This window comes from Zea mays, chromosome 4, assembly GCF_902167145.1.
Source record: "Zea mays cultivar B73 chromosome 4, Zm-B73-REFERENCE-NAM-5.0, whole genome shotgun sequence".
Taxonomy (NCBI): domain Eukaryota; kingdom Viridiplantae; phylum Streptophyta; class Magnoliopsida; order Poales; family Poaceae; genus Zea; species Zea mays.
The window spans coordinates 116,508,790-116,517,591 of record NC_050099.1 but is presented as its reverse complement, the minus strand read 5'-3'; the positions used below and the strand labels follow the sequence as shown (position 1 = coordinate 116,517,591).

Genomic DNA, 8,802 nt, shown 5'->3' with positions numbered 1-8,802 from the left:
CTCGTATCCTAGCTCGTCTGAGAGCTAGCTTCGCTTCAACCAATTCTTTCGTACCTTCAGCTTTACTCAAGTTAGCTTCGGCTATTTCAAGTGCCTGTTGAGCTTCTTCTGGATCAATGTCACTACCCAGTTCTGCATCATTTCCTAAAATGATGATCTCATTATTAACTATTCTTGTCTTGCAAAACCACTCCACAGAACCGCCGTTAACCATTGGTCGCTCAGGAGGCGTATTCTCAAAGGACCCATATCTACAGCTGTGTTAATGGGGGCGTGGTTTGGTAATACACCAATTTGGCCACTATTAGTAGATAAAATGATTTCTTTCACTTCACAATCCAAAATAATTAGTTTAGTTTAGGAGTCAGTACATAAAGATTTCATTTCTTCAATTTGCTCTCCTCTTCTAAGTTTATAGCTTTCGTGCTAGCTTCATCGATGTTCCCCACTAAATAAAAAGCCTGTTCGGGTAGGCCGTCTAATTCTCCGGAAAGGATTAGTTGAAATCCCCTAATTGTTTCTGCAAGACCAACATACTTTCCTGGAGAACCGGTAAAAACTTCTGCCACAAAGAACGGTTGTGATAAGAACCGCTCGATTTTTCGTGCTCTTGCTACAATTAAACGATCCTCCTCTGATAATTCATCCAATCCAAGAACTGCGATAATGTCCTGAAGTTCTTTGTAACGTTGTAAAGTTTCCTTAACTCTTAGCGCAGTTTCATAATGTCCGTTGCCAACAATTCGAGGTTGTAACATAGTTGAGGTTTAATCTAAAGGATCTACTGCGGGATAAATACCCTTGGAAGCTAATCCTCTGGAAAGTACGGTAGTAGCATCCAAATGTGCAAATGTTGTGGCAGGAGCAGGGTCGGTCAAATCGTCTGCAGGTACATAAACTGCTTGGATCGAAGTTATAGATCCCTTTTTGGTAGAAGTAATTCTTTCTTGCAAAGAACCCATTTCTGTACTAAGGGTAGGTTGATAACCCACTGCGGAGGGCATTCTGCCTAATAAGGCGGATACTTCCGATCCTGCTTGAACAAAACGAAAGATATTATCGATGAATAAAAGCACGTCTTGCTTATTAACATCTCGGAAATATTCTGCCTCTGCCATAGTTAGGGCAGTTAAACCAACTCTCATACGAGCTCCCGGTGGTTCATTCATTTGGCCATAGACTAGAGCTACCTTTGATTCCTCAATATTTTTTTCATTAATTACTCCGGATTCCTTCATTTCCATATAAAGATCATTTCCTTCACGAGTCCGTTCCCCTACTCTGCCAAATACGGATACACCTCCATGAGCTTTAGCAATGTTATTGATTAATTCCATGATGAGTACTGTTTTACCTACTCCTGCCCCCCAAACAGTCCGATTTTTCCTCCACGTCGATAGGGAGCTAAAAGATCGACCACCTTAATACCTGTTTCAAAGATAGATAATTTTGTATCTAACTCGATAAAGGCAGGCGCAGATCTATGAATAGGAAATGTTGCACTAGTATCCACATGACCCAAATTGTCAATAGGCTCCCCAAGAACGTTAAAAATTCGTCCGAGAGTAGCTCCACCGACTGGAACACTGAGAGGAGTTCCCGTGTCAATCACTTCCATTCCTCTCATCAACCCAACCCCTCTGTAGCACTCATAGCCACAGCTCTAACTCGATTATTTCCTAATAATTGTTGTACCTCACAAGTCACATTAATTTGCTTATCGGTAGTGTCTCGACTCTTGACTATCAAAGCATTATAAATATAAGGCAACTTGCCCGGGGGAAAAGTGATATCCAGCACGGGTCCAATAATTTGATCAATATGCCCTACGCTTTTTTCTTCAATTGTGGAAATCCCGGGACGCGAAGTAGTAGGATTGGTTCTCATAATTATCACATAATTAAAAAAAGGAATTTGTCGAAATTTTTTTTCTTGTTGAATAATGCCAAATCAAAAAAAATATCCAAAAATCCAAAAGTCAAAAGGAAATGAATTAGTTAATTCAATAAAAAAGAAAAGGGGGCTCGCACTTGATTTCGTTGCCCAAGCGAATCGAATCCCATTCAATCGTTTACTTATGGAATGAATCCGTTGGAAAGTTCAATCCATTTTTTTCATATAAATTTCACCTTTTGTGAAGGATCTGTGCTGTGCCTACTCTACTTTCCTATCTAGGACTTCGATATACAAAATATATACTACTGTGAAGCATAGATTGCTGTCAACAGAGAATTTTCTTAGTATTTAGGTATTTAATTTCAAAATATCAAAGGGGAAGAACTTTAAAAATTGTAAAATAAAGATTAGGGTTTGGGTTGCGCTATATCTATCAAAGAGTATACAATAATGATGGATTTGGTGAATCAAATCCACGGTTTAATAACGAACCGTGTTAACTTACCATAACAACAACTCAATTCCTATCGAATTCCTATAGTAAAATTCCTATTTTCCTTTCATTAAGGTACGAGGGCTTCTTATTCCACAAGAACGAAAGCACCTTTTCATTCTTTCATATACTAGGGGTTTTTACTTGGAAAAGACAATGTTCCATACTAAAGGATTCGGGTCCATAACCACGAGTTCCAGTGCACTAGATCTTGTAGCACTTAGCAACGAGGCCCTATCCATTAGTATTCCACATAAGAAATCCATTATAGAAACTAATACAATTAGATTAGCTCTTCATAGACAAGCTTATTACTGCAATGCAATCTCGACATGTGGAGTGGAAGAGAAGAGGATTTGAGCTTCCAATACCGGATTGATAGCTGTGAGTGGAAGGATGGATGTCCTAACACGAACGGAGTCAGGTTTACTCCACAAGTGCCGATACCTCTGCCCTCGAATGCGGAAGTTGATTGTGTTTGTATCATATCAAGCCCTGCTCTTGTTTCTATATCGATAAGTGCCAGCTCTGGCAACCTAGTTTGAAGCAAGCGCCACTTTAGCGCGTGTACAGAACTAGTCTCAGAGGATGATTCTTGATTCTCTAAGCTTTTCGCAGCGCAGCCTAGGAGGTAAGGTAAAAGAACCTAGGTGTTAGTTGTTCATTTCACTCTAGAAGTTTTTTCTCCAGCAATCTACTTCCCATCCCAAAGGTAAAATCTGATTCATTGATTTCGATTCAAGAATCTCTTATTTCTCCGGTAGAAGGTGCCAGAAACATGGATTTCTTGACTGTCTGCAGAATGCGAACCTGACCGATCTCGTTCCTCGGGGCACTTACTCTATTGGAGCAATCCATCCGGTGGGGCCAGACGCATCGTCGGCAGACTAGAGCGAGCCTTAGTGAATCCTGAGTGGATCCAAAAGCATGAAGCTTCCTTTCCTGTGCTGAATATCTTACGCGGGGCTGCAGTGATCATGCCCCAATCCTCATCTTATTCCGGCTGCCAGCTCTGGACCAAAGCCATGAATTGAGCATGTGGAAACCCACCCCGTAGTGAAGAAAGCTCCCGGTCACAGGAAATCCAATGTTTCTGAAAAAAGAAGAAACTGTTTTAGACCAAACTAGCGCTCAAAGCATGGGATAAGCAATCCTTCGGAAAAGCTGGAGACAGAGTGAGGATATGCACTCAGGCAGTCAAAGAAAATCGATTCAAGCAAGACTTGATCCCTCAATGCTGAGCTTCTTGATTTGATCCAACCCCTCACTCAACGCTGGTACAACTCTTGCAAGAAAAAGAGAGCGAGAAAAGGTCTACTCGACGAGAGAGACCCACACATACTTTAGCCCCTTTGGGACGGTTCCCTGTATTGCCTAAAAACGATTCCGATTGGAAGTAAGAATTCCTCTTTCTCTAAGGCAAGTTCACCATTTCATTTCTATTTTTGAGCAGATCGGACCAACGATGCTTATGAAAGATACGATTTCTTCGAATTCCCTTTCCTGTTCCGTACCAAACGAAGGATGCTTGCTCGTAAACTGGTGCGCAACGAAAGATATTCACTCATATTCTATTTGAATCTAATTCTATGAGCCCCTTTTCTCCTCAAGAAAGCAGAAAGCAGGAAGAAAACACGGAATACACGGCGGAATACACGGGTTCTCAGACGTGCCAGAGTTCTTGGGTTGCTAGAAGAAGCTCTGATGGGCGCAGTTCATGATTGTGCTGGCACTTCCTTAGCGGCCTCAGCTTGAGATATATTTGTCACATCCATAAAAAACCCTCTTGATTCCACGTTCGCGAATGAGCCTCTAGCCTACTCCACGGGGGTGCCAATCTAGTGGGCCTATCTTATGTATTCTTCAGCGGTTTCGACGAGAGATGCTTTCAATTAAGAAGGTGTCATATACCATATACGAATGGGAATGGGAATGGGATTGATTGGTAGCAGATGTTCAACATTCACACAAGCCTTAATCGACCTTAAAGAGCGTATTCCATATAGACTTCCAGCTTCTTTCTTCGTATCTCGCAATGCTACTTTATTTCAATGCAACACCTCAGTTACTACTTGAACAGCTGTCTTCTTCGTCAATGATTATGGATTCTTTCGTTGATGCCCAGAATGGCTCATTCCGCAAGGATAAGTTTGCATATAGAATTATTGAGGGCCATGGCTCTACAGGTGTGGCCTTAAGCTACGCTCCGAAAAGTTGGATCTTTTTGTGAGAAAGAGTATTTATGGTATATAAGTGTTTCTTACTCTTTAAACCAACTTCTTCTTAAACAAAGGGAAGAGTACACTCCACGAGATCCAATGAGGAACGTATAATTACTAGAATCGTGCCGGTCCAGGCCCGGGACCTCCTTCTTGTCTGGTTAGCTAGCCCAGTTCATCTAGAATTGTCATATAAAGTCAAGGCGCCGGGATTCCAAGTCTAGGTTTCTTTCCTTCTGTCTTTCTTTGGCACAAGAATGTGGGGCTAAGTCACAGATAGTGAAGTCAAGACTCAGCTCAGGTAAGAACGGATGATAGGTCGATAAGTTTACTAGTTTTGCAGCTTTACGAGCATAACTTTAGAAAAAGGAATCCAATTTTCTTAGTAGCCACGTGTTGAATAACTTTAGGGATGAAGCCTTACCAATCACCCTATTCCGCCGAACCAGCATTCCTGATACCTTCTTCCTGTGCTTATACTCTCTGAAATGGAGACTAGGATCTTTTTCTTTCTTCCGGCACCTTTCTTTAAGCTAGTCGACTCTCCCTCGATGGAAAGTGGATGACCGGAGGATAATTTCTGTTTTGATCGCCAGTCTGGCGAGTCACTCTTTGATTCCTTTATTCGGGGGAGTTCCACAGATCCATTCGACTTTCTTATATATTCCCACTCCACTTTGGCAGTAGATCAATTCCAACAAGGGTGTCTTGGCACAGCCACTCTTATTGAGGAAGCTTCTTACGTAGTTGATATTCCTCTCCTCGAGTATTTTCTCCTCTCCCATTCCATTATAGTAGTTCCCATTATAGTTGTGCAAGAGGAAGTAGTTTTGAATCAACCACCAACAGGACAAACCTCTTACTATGGCTATCAATGAGAAGCCCTGAGTTTTGAAGTTAGCCTTTCTCTAGCCAGATTAGATACCTGATTTATTGCACCCATTTCCATTGCCAACTAACGCTCATACGTTTCCATTGCTGGGCAGGCTACTCGTAGAAGAATATAAACACAGTCTATCAGCAGAGTTAGACTGGGCTGAGGTGGAGACCAATACAAAGTTTCTCGAGAGACAAGCAGAAGATCTATCAAGTCAATTCCAAGTTTCGGCCTTATGGGACTAAGACTCTTTCAGATTGATGCTGAAATAAGAGAATTGACGCTCTCCTTTTGATACGACATTTTGAGATCTTTGAGCGAGAATAGCATCCGAACGAGAATTCCACTGGGCTTGAAGGTGCGGGCCTTAATGATGTGGTGGTGGCAGTTGATTATTTTCTTAAGTAAGTAAGATTCCCTAAATAAGGACTTTTAGTGGGCCCAGGTTTATTTCATGATTTTCTGCTAAAGTGCCAGTCAAAGGATAGATTGATAGCTTTATCACTCAGCTTATCAGGTGATTCCTGTTTATGTTGGGGTAGGCTTGATGGATGGCTATATTCCTCCAAGAGGGAGGGGAAGAGCCCGAGTCAAAGTTCTTTGTTGACCAATCAAAGAGAATGAAAGAAATATAGAAAGAATGGATTAGTGTCAACTCCATGAATCGGTACAGGTAGAAGTAGAGGGGGCATGCCAAAAAGAATTTGTGAAGCCTCGTTTCTGAGCTTTTACAGCATCTTTTGATTCAGAAGCATCTCCCACGAAATCACATAACATAAGTGATCCTGCGGAACCGGCTTTCCTACACTCACTGATCCATTCAAAGGATTTTATTTTCTCACGACTGATCCGCACTTCAGCTCCGATATTAATAAGCACTACCTTCTAGCCAGTCTAGTCCCGGAGACATTATACTCTGGGTCTGGCATCGCCTCGCAAGATCATCTAGTCTAGATTTACTCGGGTGTGCCCGATTTCCATGATCCCTATTTCATAGCTTGGCTTGGGTTGAAGGTGAAGTCTTTATATTCTAGTTAGAGTCACTACTTTAGCTTTAGAATGAGGAACGTATCGTATATAGAATGAGGAACGTAGAATTACTAGAATAGAAAGGCGAATAGATAGACTAGTTACTCGCTCTAAAGTATTATACGTGAACTATTCTCACAGAGGAATGAAGGGAGCTGGAACCAGGCTGCCCAGGAAGGATTTCTGAGCTCTACTCTAGTATTGACTGGCTTTCAAGGAATGGAGCTGCCTATATAAATAGAAAAAGCTTTGCCCCGATAGCAAGCACCCTAGCGAGAATTTCATTTCTTTAAGTAAGCTGCTAGGTCTTATTTGATGAAAAGCAAGACAATCCACCATGGATTGGAGGGGGCTATATACGAAACTGAGGAGCTCTTACCTCTATTTATGATAATAGAATAGCTTTGGGTGGCTTCACTTATCTGATAGCCAATGAGTCACTATTCCAATCACCGCCCCTCGCTCGTGCCCATCCATTAACGGAACGGATTTACCGTTACTAAGCTCGTAAAGAGGAGGGCTATCTTTCTTTGAGGTTGCGTATGATTCTTAATTTGAAATGAATGAATCTGTTCATAAGATTTGGATCGAAGAAGCTGCCTTACCTTCTTCTCAACCCCGTCTTCGAAAGAAAGCGAGCTGCTACTTTCTCTATCCATACTCTATCCATATCTGCCACTAACATAACTTTATAGCATAGCTGGATTGGATCCTTGGTAGGAAAAACCAAACTAAGGAACAAGACTAGATCCTAATGGTCAATCACCCCGGCAGCACTTCTATTTCGGTTATCCCCCGCCCGCAGAAGCTGATTCGATTCAAAGATATGCGAACGAAAGGAACGTCGAACACACGATATGTGATTCGAGATGAGATTGCCATCCCAATAGGAATAGTCATAGGGAGCTACCAGACCCCGGCCATACATATCCGAATGAGACGAACAAGCATTCCTCCGTTTTAGGTCACTCCCTTCTCAGGATACATACGACTAGAGCGTAGATACTTTACCCCCCTTCCAGTAAGGGATCCTGCCAGAGGAATTCAGGGAAGAGAGGGACAACTATGCATCGAATTTGGATTCCTCTCCTCACATTATACGTGTGGGTGCCAAAGTCAATAAAAAAGAGACCTGGAGAAAGGTGGTCCTGCAAGAAATGTTTTGGGACTGGCCTCTTAAACTTGGACTTTGAGGGACTAAAAGATTATTTTATTTTATATCTATTTAATGTCCCGACACTTTTATAGGTTTAGGTTCATTTCCTTAAGGTTCCATCCTCCATCCTTTAGTAGACTAAGTTTGAACGAGTCTCCATCTCCGCCTACATGTGAGAGTGGGAGTGGGAGGTCTAGGTATAGCTCAGAGGAAAGGAGTGAAAGCGCTGTCCCGAGGGGACAAGAGAACATCGTTTCTGAGCGGCTTCTACCTTTTTTATTTTGAACGAACCGCTGCTAAGCATAAACAAACCAAGCAAGCAACAACCCCAGGAATCATAATCCTAGGGAACAAGCAAGCAAGAAAGAAAGTAAGTTCAGTCTCTTCTTTAGGAGTTCGCACCGTGTAGTGGGCTTGGCTTCTATCTATCTCAGGGAAGGAGCCAGCCCTATTCATGGCAAGGAGTGAACCCGCCAGCCCCATAGCAAAAGCAGGGGGACGCGAAAAGTTCTATTTCAGGGGGCAATGCCCACAACTAAGTAGATAAGACCTGGATGTAATGTAAATTGGAAAATTTTTTACCTATATCAGTCAAAGCGCTATTTGAGCCTAAGCCTACTATATGAATCTATCTGGTACACCTTTTGTAGCTCTTTCTATCTAATGGAATATGATGTGAACAAAAGCTGCCACATCCTCACTCAGTCAAGCATGTAGATTGGAAGACAGTCTAGAATCGATTTGGATTTATGGTTTACGCACAAATATCAGATAGGCCAAACATTTTTCAGGGCTTACCGGGAAGCCGGTCAGGCGTAGTACTTTTTCAAGTACATGTCATTCCAAGGTTCAGGAAGTTCATCCCCATGTTCATTGGCAAGGCGGTACGCGTTCCCGGGGTTGACCGCTATGACAATAAAAAAAGATCTTTCCTTAAGGAAGGGGCTTAAGTTGACCCTTAGGGTGCTGTGCGTTGGAAATCTTTTTTATTTATATTAGTTTTTTTCATAAGCGCGGCTGAGTTGACGTTTATAGACTTGTGCATGCTCTGCCGCTCGTAACCTTTTTTTTCTCCCACTGAATCGAGGAGGTAAAGTTTCGAGAGCAGAGCCTCTCGCTTCTGATTATCAGT

At 42.2% G+C, this 8,802-nt stretch overlaps 1 pseudogene; it reads right to left on the bottom strand.

The window, feature by feature from the left end:
• Positions 1 to 359: 359 nt before the first annotated feature.
• Positions 360 to 1,896, bottom strand: LOC118476937 (ATP synthase subunit beta, chloroplastic-like; annotated as a pseudogene).
• Positions 1,897 to 8,802: the final 6,906 nt, after the last annotated feature.